General features: G+C 37.6%; 1 pseudogene; it reads left to right on the forward strand.

The window, feature by feature from the left end:
- The first annotated feature begins 887 nt into the window (after positions 1–887).
- On the forward strand, positions 888–2,652 carry LOC101033545 (ribosomal L1 domain-containing protein 1 pseudogene; annotated as a pseudogene).
- The last annotated feature ends 5,917 nt before the right edge of the window (positions 2,653–8,569 follow it).

An 8,569-nucleotide genomic window follows, 5' to 3' on the forward strand; every position in this document is an offset into this window, starting at 1 on the left:
GTGGACTGGGGACCCACCCTCTATTGCCCAGGAGTCTCTCTGCCTCTCACTGCCATTCTGGTGCCCAGGCTGTTTGTGCCAAATGGCACCTGCAGGTCAGCACTGTGCTGCCTTCAGCCCTCCACCCCTTTGGCTTTCCTCCTATACTTGTCGGTGCCCAAAATCCAGAGGGAGCCAAGGTAGCAGGGGGCTAGTGTGTCAGCATTGCCCTGAGCGAGCAGTCACCCAGGCAGGCTGCAACAGCACCTGGGCTCAGGCCAAAATTGCTCTAAGATCAGAGTAGGCTCTGGGAGAGGGGAGAGGTCAGGCAACTCTTAACCTGTGGGGGGTGGTGGCATGGGGACCTTTGCATTTCCCCAAGAGCACAGAGATATCTGGGTCTGCAGACGGCCTTGGCCAGCTGCAGCTGTATCCAAGGATTTCTTGCCTGGCCAGATCCAAAGGGGTGGGGCTCCTCTTTGTCCATAGTTCCCACAGACTCTGCAGAGCATGTATTTCCAGCCACATCTCCAATATTGGAGCAGGCATCAACAGTTGGAAGAAGCCAGGCAGTGCCAGAAGGCACTTCTGAGGACGCTGGGGGCATTGGAATCTCCCAGGCACCCAATAGCACAGAGACATCCAGGTCTGGAGCTGTGGTAGGGCTCCAGTTTTCTCTGTGGAGCAGGTGGCCTAAGCCCAAGGACACAGGACTCCTGCCTGTTCCATGGAGCATACAGTCCTGGACACAACTCCCCACTGCAGTGGCGTCTTGGCAATGGCCACTCCAGATGAGCTACTGTTGCTATCAAAATATTTCAATTGTTATGAAGCCACAAGAGACCCTACATAGCCAAAACAATATTAAGCAAAGAGAACAATCCTGAGAATTAAGTAGCTGGGTTCCGCACACGCACCTTCACGAGGTGAAAGCAACATGGAGGACTCGGCCTCCACGCCGCTGTCATCTTCAGCCGCGACTGCAACCTCCACCTAGACTCCAGCTGCCCCGACAGCACGGAAGCAGCTGGACAAAGAGCAGGTTAGAAAGGCATTGAACGCTCTTTTGACACATTGCAAGTCCAGGAAGAACAATTATGGGTTGCTTTTGAATGAGAATGAAAATTTATTTTTAATGGTGGTATTATGGAAAATCCAAGTAAAGAACTGAGGGTCAGATTGCCCTTACCTCATGGTATTCGATCGGATTTAGAAGATATCTGTTTATTTACAAAGGACGAACCCAATTCAACTCCTGAAAAGACAGAGCAGTTCTATAGAAAGCTTTTAAACAAGCATGGAATTAAAACCATTTCTCAGATTATCCCCTTTCAAACTCTAAAGAAGGAATACAAACCCTTTGAAGCCAAGCTCCACCTTCTGAGCACTTTTGACTTCTTCCTTACTGATGCCAGAATTAGGCGGCTCTTACCCTCACTCATTGGGAGACATTTCTATCAAAGAAAGAAAGTTCCAGTATCTGTAAACCTTCTGTCCAAGAATTTATCAAGAGAGATCAATGACTGTATAGGTGGAACAGTCTTAAACATTTCTAAAAGTGGTTCTTGCAGTGCTATACGCGTTGGTCACATTGGAATGCAGATTGAGCACATCATTGAAAACATTGCTGCTGTCACCAAAGGACTTTCAGAAAAATTGCCAGAGAAGTGGGAGAGCGTGAAACTCCTCTTTGTGAAAACTGAGAAATCTGCTGCTCTTCCCATCTTTTCCTCGTTTGTCAGCAATTGGGATGAAGCCACCAAAAAAAAATCTATGCTTAATAAGAAGAAAAAAGAGGCAAGGAAAAAACGAAGAGAAAGAAATCATGAAAAACAAAAGGAGAGGACCAAAATCAGAAAGAAGAAACAGCAGGCTAGCAAGCCTGCATCAGTCCTTAGTAAAGACGCCGTGGCCCCTGAAAGTGGTGACGCTACAGAGAAGAAACCTGAATCGAAGAAGGAGCAGACCCCAGAGCATGGGAAGAAAAGGCATCGCAAAGGAAAAGCCCAAGTTCAAGTGGCAAATGACTCCGAAGACGAAATTCCACAGCTGGTACCAATAGGAAAGACTCCAGCTAAGAAGAATGTAGAGATTCAAAAACATGCCACAGGAAAGAAGTCTCCAACAAAGAGTCCTATTCCCAGCACACCTCGTGGGAAGAAAAGAAAGGCCTTGCCAGCATCTGAGACCCCTGAAGCTGCAGAATCTGAGACTCTTAAGGCTGCAGAATCTGAGACCCCAGGAAAAGGCCCACGGAAGAAGCCAAAACTCAAAGAAGAGGCAGTGAAGGAAAAAAGTCCTTCGCTGGGGAAAAAAGATGCGAGACAGACTCCTAAAAACCCAGAGGCCAAGTTCTTCACCACTCCTAGTAAATCTGCAAGAAAAGCTTCCCACACCCCCCAAAAACGGCCCAAAAAAACAAAGTACCCCAGTCAACCTAAAGTCAGTGATTGAACCAGAAGGGAACCTCAGAGCTGCCCTCAGAGCTTATTAGAAATACGTAGGTCCTGACCCATTGGCAGCCTTCTCCAAGCGTCAGGCCTAGACTTAAAAGATTTTTTAAAAACCTCTATTGGTAATTCTGGCATATGTTCCTGGGTATAGTAATCTATTTTTAAATTGTCCTTCTGTGTGTTTGCTAACATAATAGAAGAAATATAGAGTGCTTCTCTATGGTTGTTCAGCACTTTGGGGAGCCAAGGTGGGAGTATTATTTGAGCCCAGGAGTTTGAGACCAGCCTGGGCAGCATGTGAAATCCCCTATCTACAAAAGAAAAAAAATGGTGGCATGTACCTGTGCTCCCAGCTACTCAGGAGGCTGAGGTGCAAAGATCAAGTGAGCACAAGAAGTCAAGGCTGCAGTGAGCCATGATCACACCACTGTGCTCCAGCCTGGGTGACAGTGTGAGACTGTCTCAGAAAAACAAAGAATAAAATTGTAACATTGCCTTGAAAAAAAAAAAAAGAGAGAGAACAATCCTAAAGAAATCACACTCCCTGATTTAAAAATGTTACAAAGCTACAGTAATTAAAGTACCATGGTACTGGCACAAAAACAAAAACACAGACAAATGGAAGAAAATAGAAAACCCATAAATAAACTGAAAAATATATGGTCAATTGATTTTGAAAAAGGTACCAAGAACATACAATGGGGAAAGGAAAGTCTCTTCAATAAATGATACTGAGAAAACTGGATATCTACATGCAGCATAATGAAATCAGACTCTTTTCTAATTTAGAAATTTTAAAAAAATGAATCAAAATGTATTGAAGATATATTTTTTAACTTTTATTTTACATTCAGTAGTGTATGTGCAGGGTGTATAATTTTGTTACATAGGTAAACATATGTCATAGGGGATAGTTATACAGATTATTTTATCACCCAGGTATTAAGTCTACTATCCGTTAGTTATTTTTCACGGTCTTGTCCCTTCTGTCACCTTCCACCCTCCGATAGATCCCAGTGTGCATTGTTCTCCTCTATGTATCAATGTGTTCTCAACGTTTAGCTCCAATTATATTAAGTAAAATAAGATAGGCATAGAAAGACAAATACTACATCATCTCACCTATATGTGGAATCTAAAAAAGTTGGTGGTATAAAAGAGCAGAATAGGGATTACCAGGGGCTAAAGAGTGTAGTCTAGGTCAGATGGAGAGAGATTTGTCAGCAAGTGCAATGTTACAGTAGGAGAGGGGGAATAAACTTTTTTTTTCCCTATTTCCATAAGTTTTTAGGAAATAGCTGGTGTTTGGTTACATAAGTTCTTTGGTGTTAATTTGTGAGATTTTGGTGCACCCATCACCAAAGCAGTATACACTGTACCCAGTTTGTAGTCTTTCATTCCTCAACCCCATCCCACCCTTTTCCTCAAGCCCCCAAAGTCCATTGTATCATTCCTATGCCTTTGTGTTCTTATACCTTAGCTCCTACTTAGGAATGAGAACATACAATATTTTGTTTTCCATTCCTGATTTACTTCACTGAGAATAATGGTCTCGAATTCCATCCAGCTTGCTGTGAATGCCACTATTTTGTTTTTGTTTATGGCTGAATGATATTCTATCATATACATATGTCTCACAATTTCTTTATCCACTCATTGATTGATGGGCATTTGGGTTGGTTCCATATATTTTTTTTTTTTTCAATTGTGAAATGTGCTGCTACAAACACGTATATGCAAGTATCTTTTTTGTATAATAACTTTTCCTCTGGGTAGATACCCGGTAATAGGATTGTTAGATCAAATTCTAGTTCTACTTTTAGTTATTTTAGGAATCTCTCCACTGTTTTCCATAGTGACTGTACTAGTTTGCATTCCCACCAGCAGTGTAGAAGTGCTACCTTTTCACCACATCCATACCAACATCTATTATAATTTTTTATTTTTTGATCATGGCCATTATTGCAGGAGTAAGATGGTATCTCCTTGTGGTTTTGAATTCCAGTTTCCTGATCATTAGTAATGTTGAGCATTTTTTTTTTCATTTGTTTGCTGGCCATTTGTAAATCTTTTTTGAGAACTGTCTATTCATGTCTATTCTAGTCAACTTTTTGATGGATTTTTTTTCTTGATAATTTATTAGAGTTTCTTGTAGATTCTGGGTATTAGCCCTTTGTCAGATATATAAATTGTGAAGATTTTCTCTTACTCTGTGTTTTCTGTTTTCTCTACTTATTGTTCCTTTTTCTCTGCAGAAACGTTTTGGTTTACAGTAATTAAGTCCTAGCTATTTATCACTGTTCTTATTTTATTTGCTTTGGGTTCCTAGTCATAAAAACCTTTCTTAAGCCAATGTCTAGAAGGGTTTTTCTGATGTTATTTTCTAGAATTTTGAGTTTCATGTGTTAGATTGAAGTCATTGATCCATATTGATTTGATTTTTGTATAATGTGGGATATGAGGATCTAGTTTTATTCTTCTACTTGTGGTTTGCCAATTATCCCAGCACCATTTGTTGAATAGGGTGTCCTTCCACCACTTTGTTTTTTGTGTTTTTTCGTTTGTTTGCTTGTTTGTTTGTTTTTTCGATTTGTTGAAGATCAGTTAGCTGTATTTGGGTTTATTTCTGGGTTCTCTATTCTGTTACATTGGTCTACATTCCCATTTTTATACCAGTATCATGCTTTTTTGATGACTATGTTCTTATAGTATAGTATGAAATCAGATATTGTGATGCCTCCATATTATTCTTTTTGCTTAGTCTTGCTTTGGCTACATGAGCCCTTTTTTGGTTCCACATGAATTTTAGGATTGTTTTTCTAATTCTGTGAAGAATTATGGTGGCATGATGATAAAAACTGCATAGAATTTGTAGCTTGCCTTTGGAACTGTGGTCATTTTTACAATATTGATTCTACTCATCCATGAGTAAGGGTTGTGTTTTTATTTATTTGTATTGTCTATTATTTCTTTCAGCAATGTTTTGTAGTTTTCATTGTAGAAGTCTTTCACCTCCCTGGTTAGGTATATTATTAAGTGTTTTTTGTTGTTGTTGTTGTTGTTGTTTGTTTGTTTGTTTGTTTGCAGCTATTGTGAAAGGGGTTGAGTTCCTGATTTGATTTTCAACTTCTTGGTCTCTGTTGGGGTATAGAAGAGTTACTGATTAGTGTACATTAATTTTGCATCTATAAAATTTGCTGAATTCATTTATCAATCCTAGGAACTTTTTGGAGAAGTCTATAGGGTTTTCTAGGTATACAACCATATCATTAGCCAACAGTGACAGTTTGACTTCCTCTTTACCAATTTGGATGTCTCTTATTTCTTTATCTTGCCTGATTGCTCTAGCTAGGACTTTCAGTACTACGTTGAATAGAAGTGGTGATAGTGGGCATTCTTGTCTTTTTGTAGTTCTAAGAGAGAGTGCTTTCAACATTTCCCTGTTCAGTATTATGTTGGCCATGGGTTTGTCATAGCTGGATTTTATTACATTAACATATATCCCTTATATACCAATTTTGCTGATGGTTTTAATCATAAGGGGATGCGTGATTTTGTCAAATGCTTTTTCTGTGTCTATTGAGATGATTGCATAATTTTTAAATATTTTTATGTGATATATCACATATTGAATTATGTATGTTAAACCATCCTTGAATCCCTGGCATGAAACCCACTGGATCATGGTGGATTACCTTTTAGATATGTTGTTGAATTTGGTTAGCTAGTATGTTGTTAAGAAATTTTGCATCTATATTCATCAGGAATATTGGTCTGTAGTTTATTTTTTTTTTCTTTTCTTATATTTTTTCCCTGATTTTGGCAATACAGTGATGCTGGCTTCATAGAAAGATTTAGGGAGCATTCTCTCTTTCTCTATCTTGTAAAATAGTGTCAATAATATTTGTACTAATATTTTGAATATCTGATAGAATTCAGCCTTGAAACTGCCTGGTAGTAAACATTTTTTGTTGGTAATCTTTTATTACATTTTAATCTCTGCTTGTTATTGGTTGGTTTTGGGTTTCTAATTCTTCCTGATTTAAGCTAGGAAGGTTTTGTTTCCAGTAATCCATCCATCTTCTCTGTGTTTTCTGGTTTATGTGCATAAAGGTGTTCATATTAGCCTTGAATAATCTTTTGTATTTTTTTTTTGGTGTTGGTTGTGATATCACCTAATTCATTTTTAATTTTTGGTTGTGATATCACCTAATTCATTTTTAATTGAGTATATTTGGATCTTCTCTTTTTTTTCTGGGTAAATCTTGCTAACGGCACATCAATTTTGTGCTATCTTTGGAAATAACCAGCTTTTTGTTTTATTTGTGTTGTTTTGTTTTGTTTGTTGTTGTTTCAATTTGATTTAGTTGTGCTCTGATCTTGGTTATTTTGTTTTACCTGCTGGGTTTGAGTCTGGTTTGTTTAGGTTTCTCTAGCTTCTTGAGGTGTGACCTTAGATTGTCTATTTGTGCTCTTTCAGACTTTTTGATGTAGGCGTTTAGGGATATGAATTTTCCTCTTAGCACCACCTTTACTGTATTCCAGAGGTTTTGATAGGTTCTGTCACTATTATTGTTCAGTTCAAATAATTTTTAAATTTTCATCTTGATTTCATTGTTGAGTCAATCATCATTCAGGAGCAGGTTATTTAATTTCCATGTCTTTGCATGCTTTTGAAGGTTCCTTTTACAGTTAATTTCCAATTCTTTACATTGTGGCCAGAGAGAGTACTTGATATAATTTTAATGTTCTTAATTTTATTGAGACTTGTTTTGTGGCCTATCATATGGTCTATATTGGAGAATGTTTCATGTATTGATGAATAGAATGTGTATTCTGTGGTTGTTTCATAGAACAGCAGTAAATATCTGTTAAGTCCATTTGCTCTAGGGTATAGTTTAAATTCATTGTTTATTTGTTGACTTTCTGTTAAGATGGCCTATCTAGTGCTGCCAGTGGAGTACTGAATTCCCCCAATACTATTGTGTTTCTGTTGATCTCATTGCTTAGGTCTTGTAGGAATTGCTTTATAAATTAGGAAACTCCAGCATTGGTGCATACATTTAGGATTGTGATACTTTCATGTTGAACAAGGCCATTTGTCTTTACATAATGTCCCTCTTTGTCTTTTTTAACTGCTGTTGCTTTAAAGGTTTTTTGTTTTTGTTTTTGTTTTTGTTTTTTTGTCATAAGAATAGCTATTCCTGCTCTCTTTTGGTATCCATTTGCAAGCAATGTATGATTTCACCTCTTTATCTTAAGTTTATGTGAGTCTTTATGTGTTAGGTGAGTCCCTTGAAGGGGGCTGATAGTTGGTTGGTTAATTCTTATCCATTCTGTGATTCTGTGTCTTTTAAGTGGAACATTTAAGCCATTTTCATGCAATGTTTGTAGAGAGATATGAGATTATCTTCTATTCATTGTGCTATTTGTTGCCTGAATACCTTTTTAAAAAATTACTTTTGTATTGTTTTATAGGTCCTATGAGATTTATACTTTACAAAGGTTTTATTTTGATGTATTTCCAGGATTTCTTATGGGATTTAGAGCTCCTCTTAGCAGTTCATGTTAGTGCTGGCTTAGTAGTGTCAAATTCAATTAGCGTTTATGTGAAAAAGATTGTATCTTGCCTTCATTTATAAAGTTTAGTTTCACTGAATACGAAATTCTTGGTTGATAATTGTTTTGTTTAAAAAGGCTGATGATAGGGCACCAATTCCTTCCAGCTTGTAGGGTTTCTGCTGATAAATCTTCTGTTAATCTGATAGGTTTTCCTTTATAGACTACCTTGGTTTTTTGCCTTATATCTTTTAATAATCTTTCCTTAATCTTGACTGATTTTAAATAACTCAATGACTAGTGCCAAAGTAATAATTTTTTTGTGATAAATTTTCCAGCTGTTTTTTAAGCTCCTCATATTTGGATGTCTAGATCTCTAGCAAGGCCAGGTAATTCTTCCTCAATTATTCCTCCAAATATGTTTTTCAAACTTTTAAATTTCTCTTCTTCATCAGGAATGCCCATTTTTCTTAGGTTTGTTCATTTAACATAATCTCAAACATCTTGGAGGCTTTATTAATTTTTTAAAATTATTTGTTTTTATTGGATTGGGTTATTTCAAAAATCTTACCTTCAAG

The sequence above is a fragment of the Saimiri boliviensis genome, chromosome X (genome assembly GCF_048565385.1).
Source record: "Saimiri boliviensis isolate mSaiBol1 chromosome X, mSaiBol1.pri, whole genome shotgun sequence".
Lineage (NCBI taxonomy): Eukaryota > Metazoa > Chordata > Mammalia > Primates > Cebidae > Saimiri > Saimiri boliviensis.